At 32.9% G+C, this 17,049-nt stretch overlaps 1 long non-coding RNA gene across 1 annotated transcript; it reads right to left on the bottom strand.

The window, feature by feature from the left end:
• Window positions 1-15,754: 15,754 nt before the first annotated feature.
• On the bottom strand, window positions 15,755-16,664 carry LOC142233245 (uncharacterized). Its single transcript, XR_012721367.1, has 4 exons — window positions 16,632-16,664; window positions 16,163-16,228; window positions 15,958-16,033; window positions 15,755-15,863 (listed from the first exon to the last, which is right to left on the bottom strand). It is a non-coding gene; the product is annotated as an uncharacterized LOC142233245 (long non-coding RNA).
• Window positions 16,665-17,049: the final 385 nt, after the last annotated feature.

Genomic DNA, 17,049 nt, shown 5'->3' with positions numbered 1-17,049 from the left:
TCGTAATAAGTACTTATTACGATGAAATTGAATAATTCGCTATTAAAAACACGTCCGTTCAGTTCGGCGGTTGAAGCAAGCTCTTCCATAACAATATATTTGTGGATTTATAAGCGAGACCAATTCACCGATTTCCTCTTTTTAACAATAATAATAATAACGTTGGTATGATTTGGCATATTAACTCTGTTTACTTATTCAGTAGGGGTAGTTTAGGGTATGATATAGTCGGCCCGCCCAACTTTCTACTTTACTTACTTGTTATACCCTCCATCATAGGATGGGGGTATATTAACTTTGTCATTCCGTTTGTAACACATCGAAATATTGCTCCAAGACCCCATAAAGTATATATATTCTGGGTCGTGGTGAAATTCTGAGTCGATCTAAGCATGTCCGTCCGTCCGTCCGTCCGTCTGTTGAAATCACGCTAACTTCCGAACGAAACAAGCTATCGACTTGAAACTTGGCACAAGTAGTTGTTATCGATGTAGGTCGGATGGTATTGAAAATGGGCCATATCGGTCCACTTTTACGTATAGCCCCCATATAAAGGGACCCTCAGATTTGGCTTGTGGAGCCTCTAACAGAAGCATATTTCATCCGATCCGGCTGAAATTAGGTATATGGTGTTGGTATATGGTCTCTAACAACCATGCAAAAATTTGTCCACATCGGTCCATAATTATATATAGCCCCCATATAAACCGATCTCCAGATTTGGCTTGCGGAGCCTAAAAGAGAAGCAAATTTCATCCAATCCGGCTGAAATTTGGTACATGGTGTTGGTATATTGTCTCTAACAACCATGCAAAAATTGGTTCACATCGGTCCATAATTATATATAGCCCCCATATAAACCGATCCCCAGATTTGGCTTGCGGAGCCTCAAAGAGAAGAAAATTTCATCCGATCCGGCTGAAATTTGGTACATGATGTTGGTATATGGTCTCTAACAACCATGCAAAAATTGGTCCATATCGGTCCTTAATTATATATAGCCCCCATATAAACCGATCCCCAGATTTGGCTTGTGGAGCATCTAAGAGAAGCATATTTCATCCGATCTGGCTGAAATTTGGTACATGGTGTTGGTATATAGTCTCTAACAATCATGCAAAAATTGGTTCACATCGGTCCATAATTATATATAGCCCCCATATAAACCGATCCCCAGATTTGGCTTGCGGAACCTCAAAGGGAAGCAAATTTCATCCGATCCGGCTGAAATTTGGTACATGATGTTGGTATATGGTCTCTAACAACCATGCAAAAATTGGTCCACATCGGCCCATAATTATATATAGACCCCATATAAACCGATCTCCAGATTTGGCTTGCGAAGCCTCAAAGAGGAGCAAATTGCATCCGATCCGGCTGAAATTTGGCACATGGTATTGGTATATGGTCTCTAACAACCGTGCAAAAATTGGTCCACATCGGTCCATAATTATATATAGCGCCCATATAAACCTATCACCAGATATGTGTTGCGGAGCCTCAAAGAGAAGCAAATTTCATCCGATCCGTCTGAAATTTGGTACATGATATTGGTATATGGTCTCTAACAACCATGCAAAAATTGGTCCACATCGGTTCATAATTATATATAGCCCCCATATAAACCGATCCCCAGATTTGGCTTGCGAAGTCTCCAAGAGAAGCAATTTTCATCCAATCCGGTTGTAATTGGGAACATGGTGTTAGTATATGATCGTTAACAACCGTGGTCGATATCGGTTCATAATCATGGTTGCCACTAGAGCCAAAAATAATCTACCAAAATTTTATTTCTATAGAAAATTTTGTCAAAATTTTATTTCTATAGAAAATTTTGTCAAAATTTTATTTTTGTAAAAATTTTTGTCAAAATTTTCTTTCTATAGAAAATTTTGTCAAAATTTTTATTTCTATAGAAAATTTTGTGAAAATTTTATTTCTATAGAAAATTTTGTTAAAATTTTATTTCTGTAGAAAATTTTGTCAAAATTCTATGTCTACTTTGTCAAACTGAATTATATACGTATTGGATCGATCTTTTTTGATTTAATATATACCACGTATGGACTTACATACAATTTAGAAGATGGTGTTAGGAGGTTTTAAGATACCTTGCCATCGGCATTCGATTGTGGATGGCAGTGTTTAGATGAAGTTTCTACGCAATCCATGATGGAGGGTACATAAGCTTCGGCCTGGCCGAACTTACGGCCGTATATACTTGTTTTTAAATTGAAAAGGTTTTCATAACATCAAATTAATATACATACATTGGAAGATTTTAATATACACTATCTTATATATGACTTGGAATTTATTCTTGAATTTGTCAAGTATATACCAATATTTTGTTCTTCATATAACCGCGGAATAGCTTACTACAATTGAAAATAATACCACCAAACGATAAAGTAAATTACAAAGTAAATGTCATAATGGGATTATGTCGTAAAATTAATATTTTCAATTTAATTTATTGTTTCGAAGATATTTTATGGTTAACATCTATAATGTTAATCATAAAAATATGCCATTAAAATTAATAGGATCAAGATATTATTAATGAAGCATAATCATGTAAAACGATAATACATTAGAGGGGATAATCAGTAGACAATGTGAAATTATTAAATAAAAGTATTAACGGTCGACAGTTCGGTTAAGTCGATGCATGAATATCTACCACATATGCAAAGATTTTATTTCGGAATTGGGAGCTCAACCAAAAAAAGTGAAATTTCAAAACTACTAAACAAGGGGTTTAGATACAAAAATGTTCTTGCTGATCACATTGGTTTCATGCCTTTTGTAGGAAAATATGAACAGAAAAAAACATCATATTTCTTTTTTCTTTAGTGCGCGATCCTCCTTACTCTTCTTTTTCTTTCGTTGATTGTCTATCCAAGTCTTTAGTTGTTCGGGTGTTCGGTCGCTTAAAGCAGGATATTTTTTATTGCGGCTATATATTCGGCAAAGCTCGGTAACTGAGCCAAGTCATTGGGGTATCCAGACTCCAAACATACTGCCGCTTTTTCAGGTTGAGTCCAGCTTCGTCTTGATTTATTTCCTAAATAAAGGGTGATTTGTTAAGAGCTTGATAACTTTTTTTTAAAAAAAAACGCATAAAATTTGCAAAATCTCATCGGTTCTTTATTTGAAACGTTAGATTGGTCCATGACATTTACTTTTTGAAGATAATTTCATTTAAATGTTGACCGCGGCTGCGTCTTAGGTGGTCCATTCGGAAAGTCCAATTTTGGGCAACTTTTTCGAGCATTTCGGCCGGAATAGCCCGAATTTCTTCGGAAATGTTGTCTTCCAAAGCTGGAATAGTTGCTGGCTTATTTCTGTAGACTTTAGACTTGACGTAGCCCCACAAAAAATAGTCTAAAGACGTCAAATCGCATGATCTTGGTGGCCAACTTACCGGTCCATTTCTTGAGATGAATTGTTCTCCGAAGTTTTCCCTCAAAATGGCCATAGAATCGCGAGCTGTGTGGCATGTAGCGCCATCTTGTTGAAACCACATGTCAACCAAGTTCAGTTCTTCCATTTTTGGCAACAAAAAGTTTGTTAGCATCGAACGATAGCGATCGCCATTCACCGTAACGTTGCGTCCAACAGCATCTTTGAAAAAATACGGTCCAATGATTCCACCAGCGTACAAACCACACCAAACAGTGCATTTTTCGGGATGCATGGGCAGTTCTTGAACGGCTTCTGGTTGCTCTTCACTCCAAATGCGGCAATTTTGCTTATTTACGTAGCCATTCAACCAGAAATGAGCCTCATCGCTGAACAAAATTTGTCGATAAAAAAGCGGATTTTCTGCCACTGATTTTGGTAATAAAATTCAATGATTTGCAAGCGTTGCTCGTTAGTAAGTCTATTCATGATGAAATGTCAAAGCATACTGAGCATCTTTCTCTTTGACACCATGTCTGAAATCCCACGTGATCTGTCAAATACTAATGCATGAAAATCCTAACCTCAAAAGAATCACCCTTTACAAGAATAGAAAGGTGAAAAATATTAACTATTTCTTTGGGTTGGGTTAAATAAAAAAATGAAATGTTTTAGTATGAAAAAATTATAGTGCAGGATAGCAGGGATGAAGTTTTTTACTATTTAAATAAAGGAGCAAACTAAGATAAAGGAAAGGAAAAAATCTACATTTATGATCTCATTTCCTTATAGATCAACTTACTACATAGTTTTCTTCTTGATGGAAGATTAATGGTTTCAACCTCATCTTGAAACTAATGCGTTGAGCCGACGCTAGGATCACTGGACGCAAGATTTTGACTTTCGATTGTATCATTAAGATTTGACGCATATTCTTTTACCGAGTTTTCATTTCTTTTCCTTTTTAATAAATGTTTACCTTGATTTTCTTGAGTCATCACAAATAATGTTGTTAGTGATTGTACACTTATATCCCTTTCAAGTGACATTTTCTATGAAGGCAATATCGTCTTTTGAATTGTGTGTTTTTATTATTTTATAGAATCTTTTTGATGGTGTTTTTTTCCTTTATTTAAATTAGTTGCACATTTTGCGACAAGATTTGAATCTTCTAAATTTGTTTCTTGGTCGGAATCACTGTCGTCATCTTCGCTGACGTTAACAGTTTTGAGACGATTGTAATTTCAGCTTCAGGTACAGTTTGACGATATACACCTTTATGCATGTCTTTGTGGTGCCCCATAAATTTTGCCACCTTATCAATTGACGCTTCCTCGACGTTGATTATTGAGCGGTTTCTGGCCATATGCTTCCTCAATGCTATCTCTGCTTGTGATGTTGTCTCTATAATTAAACTGCTTCTTTCATTACAGGGTCAAGGAGAATACTAACGGTGTTTCTCCATTTGTTTGGCAAAATCAACTGAAACTGGCGATAAAGATTTACGGACAAAAGGTCGGTGATATGTGCAGTTTTATCTTGATTCTCATCACTTTTCAGCGAGAGTCTTTGTATTTCAACTGGCCTTCTTCTATTAAAAATTTTAATTAGTGTAAAAGATGAAGTCTTCAGTTCGATCCAAGATGCCAATAAGAATTCATTCCTTAAAGCTTCAATGTCAGTTTCCATTTTTTGTGTAAGGTACAAATATAATGTCCTTATGTCTTTTTAAGTAGGCAAAATTACTTTCTTATTTTGTCTCATATCCTCGAGATCCTCCAGCGCCTTCCTGTTTATGCGTAGGCAAAATTACATTCTTATTTCGTCTCATATCCTCGACATCCTCCAACGCCTTCCTGTTTATGCGTAGTTGTTTATCCTATATGAGAAAGTTTCTTTGTCGTTAATAATTTTGAACTAGATTTTGAGAGAGATTGTACACACAAAAACAGTATACGTAGTATTTACTAAAATCGTATTCCCCACAAAATAGTTTAAAATTTGTAAATTTTACCTCAAATGCTCTGATCTTGAATTGCGTATGCGGCTAAATACATTTTTGCAATTTTCAACTCAATTTTTTCCATCAAACTACGAAATTTTTTCTAACAAGTGAAAAAATTATTTATGTCTAATAAATTTACTTAAATTTGTGGAAACATATTTACTTATACATCTGAACTTGAACTTTGATTAAGATTGTTTAATAAATAAGGACATTGGGAGACGGTCGATGGGTATTTATGGGAGTTATATATAAATCTGAACCGATTTTGATGGTTTTTTGCAAGTATAGGTAGAACTATAACAACTCACTCTGTAGCAAATTCCATCAAAATTGGTTAATAGTTTCGACCGAAATCATGCGAACAACAAATACGTGGAAAGACGAACGGTAGACAGATTTTTTTGTAGATCATACCCTGATAGAAATGATTTTCCCAACATTAAAAGTTGAAATGAAAATTCATTTAATAGAATTTGAAGGCTACAAAAAGTCGATTCTTCGTAAACTCGATTTTTTTACTTTTGTATCTCTATTAAATATAGCTCACAAAAATATATATCTGCCGATTTTCACATATTTGTCCGTATTACAAAAATTTAGTAACCTATTTTAGCGGTTCACAGTTCATAAAGCTCTTCCGATTTTCACAAATTTATTCACATTATTTTCGCCTACTTCGTTGAAATTTAAATCTTCGGTTAATACCTTTTTCATTAGCCAATGTTTTAAATTTGTATGAAATCGGTTTATGTTCTCATATGTGTGAATATCGAAAGAACTTTATATGACTACGTTAATAAATCGTCTATATAGGACAAATTTTTGAATATCGGCAGATATCTTTTTATATAATAGGAAATAATAATGAACAAGTATATACAGCCGTAAGTTCGGCCCAGCCGAATCTTATTTCCCTCCATCATGGATTGCGTAGAAACTTCTACTAAACACTGTCATCGGTTGTGATGACAAGGTATCTTTAAACTTCTTAACATCGTCTTCTAAATTGTAAGTTAATCCATACGGGGTATATATTAGATACAACAAGTTGAAACAAGTATATACGGCCGTAAGTTCGGCCAGGCCGAAGCTTATGTACCCTCCATCATGGATTGCGTAGAAACTTCATCTAAACACTGCCATCCACAATCGAATTACTTAAGTTGCGGTAACGCTCGGTATCTTAAAGCCCCCTAACACCATCTTCTAAATTGTATGTAAGTCCATACGTGGTATATATTAAATCAAAAAAGATCGATCCAATACATATATAATTCAGTTTGACAAAGTAGACATAAAATTTTGACAAAATTTTCTACAGAAATAAAATTTTAACAAAATTTTTTATAGAAATAAAATTTTCGCAAAATGTTCTATAGAAATAAAAATTTTGACAAAATTTTCTATAGAAAGAAAATTTTGACAAAAACTTCTACAAAAATAAAATTTTAACAAAATTTTCTATAGAAATAAACTTTTGACACAATTTTCTATAGAAATAAAATCTTGGTAGATTATTTTTGGCTCGAGTGGCAACCATGATTATGAACCGAATAAAATTTTAACAAAATTTTCTCTAGAAATAAAATTTTGAAAAAATTTTCTATAGAAATAAAATTTTGACAAAATTTTCTATAGAAATAAAATTTTAGTAGATTATTTTTGGCTCTGGTGGCAACCATGATTATGAACCGATATGGACCAATTTTTGTGTGATTGGACCAATTTTGGTATGGTTGTTAGCGACCATATACTAACACCACGCGCCTAATTTGAACCGGATCGGATGAATTTTGTTCCTCCAAGAGGCTCCGGAGGTCAAATCTGGAGAATGTTTTATATGGGGGCTATATATAATTATGGACCGATATGGACCAATTCTGGCACGGTTGTTAAAGATCATATACTAACACCATGTTCCAAATTACAACCGGATTGGATGAAATTTGCTTCTCTTGGAGACTTCGCAAGCAAAATCTGGGGATCGGTTTATATGGGGGCTATATATAATTATGAACCGATGTGGACCAATTTTTGCATGGTGGTTATAGACCATATACCAATATCATGTACCAAATTTCAGCCGGATCGGATGAAATTTGCTTCTCTTTGAGGCTCCGCAACCCAAATCTGGGGATCGGTTTATATGGGGGCTATATATAATTATGGACCGATGTGAACCAATTTTAGCATGAATGTTAGAGACTATATACCAACACCATTTACCAAATTTCAGCCAGATCGGATGAAATATGCTTCTCTTAGAGGCTCCACAAGCCAAGTCTGGGGATCGGCTTATATGGGGGCTATATATACTTAAGGACCGATATGGACCAATTTTTGCATGGTTGTTAGAAACCATATACCAACACCATGTACCAAATTTCAGCCGGATCGGATGAAATATGCTTCTCTTAGAGGCTCCACAAGCCAAATCTGGGGATCGGTTTATATGGGGGCTATATATACTTAAGGACCGATATGGACCAATTTGTGCATGGTTGTTAGAGACCATATACCAACATCATGTACCAAATTTTAGCCGGATCGGATGAAATTTTCTTCTCTTTGAGGCTCCGCAAGCCAAATCTGGGGATCGGTTTATATGGGGGCTATATATAATTATGGACCGATATGGCCCATTTTCAATACCATCCGACCTACATCGATAACAACAACTTGTGCCAAGTTTCATGTCGATAGCTTGTTTCGTTCGGAAGTTAGCGTGATTTCAACAGACGGACTGACGGACATGCTTAGATCGACTCAGAATTTCACCACGACCCAGAATATATATACTTTATGGGGTCTTAGAGCAATATTTCGATGTGTTACAAACGGAATGACAAAGTTAATATACCCCCATCCTATGATGGAGGGTATAAAAAGGCCGATTAAATACGTATATACCTCAGCTCTCGTCCGGTATATATAGGGAAGTCTACAAATAATTACGCACCGATATGAACTTTTGCGCGCTAATCAGAGAGCCCGAATTGAAATGTGGGGATCGCTTTATACACACAAAAAAATTTTTTTTCTGATTCAATCACGAAATTAATTGATCCAATTAATTTTTAATTGAAATGTCTTCAATCACAGAAATGATCACAGAAATGATAGTATCAATTAAAAAATTAATTGATGATCAATTAAAAAGTTAATTGATCCAATTAAAAAATTAATTGATACTATTATTTCTGTGAATGATTTTTGTTTCAATTAAAACATTTGTTGAATCAATTAAATTTTTAATTGAATATTTTTTAAAATTAAATTAAAATTTTAATTGGAAATTTTTTCGTGAAATTTTTTTGTGTGTATGGGGCCTATATACAATTATGAACACGGTTGGCACTGTTGGTAGAATTCTACCAAAAATTACAAATTTTTACTGTTTGGTAGATTGGTAGAATTTTTGATGTTTTGGTAGATTTTGCAAAATATTCCTCTCCAACTAAGATGTACTTCATAAATTTTCTATAGAAATAAAATTTTGAAAAAATTTTCTATTGCCGAGATAGGAGTAGATTCCAAAAATAGTAAGCTCTAATCATATCTAATTACCATGGAATTAGGTCTGATCAGATCTCAATATTGGCTTAGATATGATTATATCTCAATATTGGCTTAGATATGATTATGTCTATATTGGCTTAGATATGATTATATAGCCGGATCTAAAGTTAGATCTCGTCATATGTGGAATTTATATAATTTGATCTAATTCTGTCTCACCATATCAAGGTAAATCTGCTTAGATCTAAAGTTGCCAATTTTGAGATCTAATCATATCTAGTTAGATCCCCAAATTTTTACACGGGTTGAAATAACATTTTGACAAAATTTTCGATTGAAATAACATTTTGACAAAGTTTTCTATAGAAATACAATTTTGACAAAATTTTCTATAGAAATAAAATTTTGAAAAAATAACAATAGAAATAAAATTTTCTATAGAATTAAAAAATTGAAAAAAAAAATTAAAAGGAATTAAAATTTTGACAAAATTTTCTATAGAAATAAAATTTTGGTAGATTATTTTTGGCTCGAGTGGCAACCGTTATTATGAACCGATATGGACCAATTTTTTGTGTGATTGGAGTAGGTTTATAACTATAGACCGATATGATCCAGTTTTGGCTTGGTTGTTAGTGGCCAAATACAAGCACAATGTACCAAATTTAACCAAATGGGATGAATTTTGCTTCTCCAAGAGGTTTCGGAGGTCAAATCTGGGGATCGGCTTATTTGGGGGCTATATATAATTATGAACCGATATGGACCAATATTTACATGGTTATTAGAGACTGTATACTTACACCACGTACCAAATTTCAACCGGATGGGATGAAATTTGCTCCTTCAAGAGGCTCCCGAGATCAAATCTGGGGATCGGTTTATATGGGAGCTATATATAATTATGGTCCGATGTAGACCAATTTGTGCATGGTTGTAAGAGACCATATACTTACACCACGTACCACCTTTTTTGTTCGTTTTCACACGCAAACGGTGTTGTCATAGCAAGGGGATTCGGCAACACTGTGGTAACACCATAAAATGTTGTACCATTTGTATGCAACACTTTTTTCCCCAAACGAAATCACCATTAGAGAAATATTTCGATGTGTTACAAAGGGAATGACAAAGTTAATATACCCGCCATCCTATGGAGAAGGGTATACAAATACGACACTACCTTTTAAAAATAATTCCACGTGACAAAAATTTAATAATAGCTGGGTATCCAATCCTTGTAATTTTCAATTTTTTTAGAGAAATGTTTTTTATTAAAATTTTTTAGCGCTTCTACATTCAACGTTTCTGAAGGCAACCAAACTAAATCTCGAATGATTAAAAATTAAATGCCGTAGGATTTAGAGATGATGGCGTCAACAATAGCCAAGAGTACCGAATAACCACAGATCACGTAATCGGTTTTTTGTGAATATTTAACTCGTCACACTATATGACATATCGAACAATAAATTGACGAGAATTTTCTACAATACTCTACAACTACTATAATTTAAAATAATTTGAACTACAATTTACACCCTAAATTATATGCCCTGTTTCAATATGTCGAAGGATAGTTTTCTTTCGTATTTTAAATGACAGAAAATAATTTTGGTTTCTCTAGGGCGAAAGGTAAGTCTCTTCATATTTTGTTGTAGAGTAGGAAACGAACATATACAATATGTGTCAAGAAAATAGTGAAAACATTGTTAGAATTTGAATGAATTCTCAGGCCAAAATGTTGATAGTACTCATTTTTAATAATCAACGTATTCTAATACAACGCACTATGGTCTGGCGGACCAAATTTTTGAGCCAAAAATCAAAATTCTAAATTCAAGAATTATTACTGTCATACGATAATAAATACTTTCAGATATCAGAAATTATGGTTTGTTAAAATATGCGTCAAAAAACCGTTATTTGCCAGGGCTGACAACATGTGCAATTTTCTGCGTTTTAACTATTTATAACACATGTTGTGATTTTTAACATATCAAGAACACTTTTCAAAGTAAAGGCCGGTACTATGTTCATTCTTGCGAAAAATTTTTATGGAAACCATTATTTCGCACATAGAAAGCGGCGTTTTTTTAGGTAGCTTGGAGCGCTATTTTACAGGGAGCGATATTGGATTAAGTTGGTGGTGTTGCTTGTTTTTACAAAATAACATTTTATTTTTCCTTGGGCAATTGATCTGCTATTCCTTTGATCCTTTGTATAGTTTCGGAACAAAAATATGGTCCGTGTTTGATTTATAAACCCGCACAAATAGTTTTTAATAAATAAATTATTTCTTAATTCACATTGCAAATGGCGTCGTGCTATAAACGTCAGTTTTTCAACACGAAAAAACAAAGTATCACAAATGGAAAAAATTTCGCAAAATTTTCGCATTTTTTGGTTTTGTATGGAGTTTCAACGCGAAAACCGAACAGAGTACCGGCCTTAAAGTGAAAATATATTATAAATATTTATAATATGGAAATGAAAGATGATGGATGGTATGTACTTTAATTATCAGAAAACAAAATGTGAAAATGTTAATGTGATATCAAATAATAGTGCTATTATATAACCTCAAATTTAAAAAATCAAAAATGTTCGTAAAATTAAATAGAATAAAACTAAAAAAGTCACCATTATTCCACCTTGGCTTTAAAACAGAATGATTCTAGAACATCTCACGTTTTAAATTCCGCTTTAAACGTCTGCCTTTATCAGCTTTTTGAAGAATAAATGCGTTTTTATTTTAAGGTGGGTACTATGTTCCGTTTTCGAGTTGAAAATCACTTTATTTTCGCGACTACTTTTCATGAAATAATCAAAATTATAAATGAAAACAAACATATTCCTGTAAAGTCTTGCCGAAAAGTAGAAGAACAAGAAACTGCGTATCAATTGAGTTAATTTATCTGTTTTATATTGAAGTATTTTAATAAAGTAACCGCGAAAATTTCAACTCGAAAAGCGAACATAGTACTTACCTTTAGGCACTTTTTGTTTCAAAAACCGAGATTTGCTCAATGTTTGGTTGAATTCACACCGGAAAGAAGAAAAATTTGATAATATTTTTAACCATATTGCTAAAAACTATGGAGATCTTAGCATTTCAGCGGAATATATTAACTATATTAAAATAAAAGTGCGATGTTATTGTGTAAAAATAGATCAAAAGCGGCAAAAAGTAGGCAGACAACTCGACAGATTTAATTTAGACAATAATGCTTGGCTTCAGGGAGAACTTTTGTTCAAACCTCTCGTTGATAACAATTCTCGTGTCTAAGTTGATCGTTGGAAAAGAATATTAGAAAAAAATTAAGTGAAATATACAAAAATACAATATACAAATTTTTTTAATTGTCATAAAATGATACCTATAGATCGGTTAATATGGGGGTTATACCAAAACATGGACCGATACTCACCGTATTCGGCACTGCTTTTCTGTCGACTGGGATTTCGTTCGTTCGTACAGAAACTAGAGGTGTGCACGTGAGTAATAGGTTACTCACGCTCACTCACACTCACGACTGAAAAATCTTACTCACGCACGATATTGTTTGGTAGGATTCACGCACACTCACGAATATAAAATTTGTACTCACGCACGAAAAATACCGTGACTCACGAAAAATATCGTGACTCACGAAAAATGTCGTGGCTAACGAAAATTTTTTTTAGTAATATACCTTAACGACGTGTCTGAAAACATGAGCATTATTAAAATCGAGAGCGTTATTACACTCTTAACATCACAGGTGACACTAAAATTGTAAATGAATTTAAGTCTTAAGGTAGGTACTATGTTCGGTTTCCGCAGCGAAATCCCATACAAAACCAAAAATTGGAAAAACTACCGAAATATGTTTTCATTTGTGATACTTTGTTTTTTTTCGAGTTGAAAAACTGACGTAAAGCGCACAGTCCCTAATTAGATAGTGTTAAATCCTTCCATATGATGAGATTAGTTAGTTTCAAAACATGGCGCCATTTGTAATGCGAATTAAGAAATAATTTATTTATTCAAATGATTTGTGTTAAATTATAATGCAAAAGTGGTTCGCGTTGTTATTTAAAATTGTTATACGATCGATTGACGAAATAAATATAACATGGAGTGGTATTTTCGTAATAAACTAGCAACCACCATCTAGCCGCCCCCTACTACATGATTGAATAGAAATAATGTATATAACATGAAATTTATAGAAATATGTTAACAAATAAAGCTCTATTTAGCGAAGTTCATTTTACAATCGTTTCTTTTTACTGGGCATCGGGATAATAAACACAAATTATGCTGTCATTTCATGGTAAATATAAAGGAGGCAGTGCTATTGATGATGCAGTACTATGGTTGGAAAGAATGGAATCACAAGAATAATTTGCTATGTTCCAAAAATAAAATTAGTTGTTCTGAACAAAGTTATACAAAATCAAGTATATATGGCCGTAAGTTCGGCCAGGCCGAAGCTTATGTACCCTCCATCATGGATTGCGTAGAAACTTCTTCTAAACATTGCCATCCACAATCGAATTACTTAAGTTGCGGTAACGCTTGCCGATGGCAAGGTATCTTAAAACCTCCTAACACCATCTTCTAAATTGTATGTCCATACGTGATATATATTAAATCAAAAAAGATCGATCCAATACGTATATAATTCAGTTTGACAAAGTAGACATAAAATTTTGACAAAATTTTCTACAGAAAAAAAATATTAAAAAATTTTCTATGGAAATAAAATTTTCACAAAATTTTCTATAGAAATAAAAATTTTGACAAAATTTTCTATAGAAAGAAAATTTTGACAAAAATTTCTACAGAAATAAAATTTTAACAAAATTTTCTATAGAAATAAAATTTTCACAAAATTTTCTATAGAAATAAAATCTTGGTCGATTATTTTTGGCTCGAGTGGCAACTATGATTATGAACCGAATAAAATTTTAACAAAATTTTCTCTAGAAATAAAATTTTGACAAAATTTTCTATAGAAATAAAATTTTGACAAAATTTTCTATAGAAATAAAATTTTGACAATGATGACAATTTTATTATGAACCGAATAAAATTTTAACAAAATTTTCTCTAGAAATAAAATTTTGACAACATTTTCTATAGAAATAAAATTTTGGTAGATTATTTTTGGCTCTAGTGGCAACCATGATTATGAACCGATATGGACCAATTTGTGTGATTGGACCAATTTTGGTATGGTTGTTAGCGACCATATACTAACACCACGTTCCTACTTTGAACAGGAACGGATGAATTTTGCTCCTCCAAGAGGCTCCGGAGGTCAAATCTGGAGAACGTTTTATATGGGGGCTATATATAATTATGGACCGATATGGACCATGTTCCAAATTACAACCGGATTGGATGAAATTTGCTTCTCTTGGAGACTTCGCAAGCCAAATCTGGGGATCGGTTTATATGGGGGCTATATATAATTATGAACCGATGTGGACCAATTTTTGCACGGTTGTTAGAGATCATATACCAATATTATGTACAAAATTTCAGGCGGATCGGATAAAATTTGCTTCTCTTTGAGGCTCCGCAACCCAAATCTGGGGATCGGTTTATATGGGCGCTATATATAATTATGAACCGATGTGGACCAATTTTTGCACGGTTGTTAGAGACCATATACCAACACCATGTACCAAACTTCAGCCGTATCGGATGAAATCTGCTTCTCTTTTAGGCTCCGCAAGCCAAATCGGGGGATCGGTTTATATGGGGGCTATATATAATTATGGACCGATGTGAACCAATTTTTGCATGGTTGTTAGAGACCATATACCAACATCATATACCAAATTTCAGCCGGATCGGATGAAATATGCTTCTGTTAGAGGCTCCACAAGCCAAATCTGGGGATCGGTTTATATGGGGGCTATATATATTTATGAACCGATGTGAACCAATTTTTGCATGGTTGTTAGAGACCATATACCAACACCATGTACCAAATTTCAGCCGGATCGGATGAAATTTGCTTCTCTTTTAGGCTCCGCAAGCCAATCTGGGGATCGGTTTATATTGGGGCTATATATATTTATGAACCGATGTGGACCAATTTTTGCATGGTTGTTAGAGACCATATACCAACACCATGTACCAAATTTCAGCCAGATCGGATTAAATATGCTTTTGTTAGAGGCTCCACAAGCCAAATCTGAGGGTCCCTTTATATGGGGGCTATACGTAAAAGTGGACTGATATGGCCCATTTTCAATACCATCCGACCTACATCGATAACAACTTCTGGTGCCAAGTTTCAAGTCGATAGCTTGTTTCGTTCGGAAGTTAGCGTGATTTCAACAGACGGACGGACGGACATGCTTACACTGAAAAAACAATGAACCCTTTTCCATTGCAAAATGAACTAAACTGTAGTAATATTGACCATGATTTAGCCCTTAAGATTTTTTTCAACTTGTCTAGTTTATTATTTTCTTAAATTTTAGTTCATCTATAACATTGTAGTTTAGTTCATTTTTACAACACCATAAGATTTATATACCCCTACCAAGTTAAAAAGTCAGTATTATTTTGGTTTACTTGCTTATTTTGTGGGAAACCCGATAATAAAAACTGGTTAACAGTCTCTTTAAAATGTCGACGACTAAACTATTTTTAAATCAATCATTCCACAGTACAGAGAAATTAAATAATTAAAGAAACAACAAACCGTTTTACTATTATGAAAATTTTCATACATTAAAATTAAACTTTCTTTAAGCAAAAGTACTTTATTATAAAAACTTATGATGAAAGATCTTAATACAATGTTTTTTGTGAATAAAAATTATGACCACGTGGAACAGAGAGTAGTTCATTTGAACCCGCTGTTTGGACATTTTGACTTATCCTTTTTTTTATTCATCGTAGGTAGTTTTTTCACATATCTTGCTGGAAAAAATGGAAACAAAAATGAAAATTGTTAAAAACTAACACCATGTAATGAAATATAATTTTTAATTCTTAATTTTAGCTTGTAACTTACCATATTTGGGGCATTTTATCAAATGGTGTAAAGAATTCAACTTTTCTTTGGAAAACGTATCTCATAAAATTTGTACCTGAAACAATTAGAGAAATAATGAAGTATTCTAAATAAACTCATAAAAATGTGTTGTTATCGATGTGAAGGATATAATAAAATAAATATTCTAGTTGAAAGAAAGCCAAAGTTTTAATATAAAACTTACCAATTCTCTATTAAATTGTACGCTGAGGGGAAATATAAAAAGTTGTCCAAATTTATTTGGGTTACTCTGAAATTAAATATTAAATAAAATTATTAAATAAGTTTTCAAAAAATCTAATGAAAAAAATAATAATATGCATTAAAAACCAAATATTCTTGATAACCCTAGACAGTCATCATTCGTCAAAATGACGACACGTAATTTCATTTTCGATTTAAAATGCATTTTAGTCTATTGGTAAATGGTGAATTTAAGTTATACTAATTCAACCGTTTTATGAATTTTTGTTTTATACTACTTAAAACCAAATTGAATAAGAAAATAAACTCAAGTTTGGTTCACTTTTTCGCTCACGATGAAAATTTTAGCGTCTTGAAATGAGCCGTAGTCAAAATGACGAAGGCTGACGTTAATGTACAAAAAATAAGGATGACTGTCCGGGGCTAAAAGAAAGTTAAAGAATCCTTACCAATTCACTATTAAATTACAGGCAAAGGAGTACTAAAAATTAGTCCAAATGTTTAAGGGGTTATTCTGAAATTAAATATTTGTTTTTACATTAAAAATATTACATTGGTTTCCAAAAAATTTGATTAAAGAAATACTAAAATAAGGCATTAAAAACCTGTAATTTTGATGATAAAAAGGTCACAAAAACGTAAATATTCTAGTTAAAATAAAGCCAATTTTTAAAAGAAAACTTACCAATTCTCTATTTTTTATTTGTTCGAATCCATCTGGAGTTGCTCTGAAATTAAATATTGTTTTTACAACAAAGAAAAACATTAAACTGGTTTCCAAAAAAATTAATTAACAAAAAATAATATACATAAAAAATATTCTTTTTAAAAGAAAGTCATATTAAAAAAATACTTACCAATTTATGA

This window comes from Haematobia irritans, chromosome 4 (assembly GCF_050003625.1).
Source record: "Haematobia irritans isolate KBUSLIRL chromosome 4, ASM5000362v1, whole genome shotgun sequence".
In the NCBI taxonomy this organism is placed as follows: domain Eukaryota; kingdom Metazoa; phylum Arthropoda; class Insecta; order Diptera; family Muscidae; genus Haematobia; species Haematobia irritans.
The sequence above is the reverse complement of the archived record's forward strand: the minus strand, read 5'-3'. Positions and strand labels throughout refer to the sequence as shown.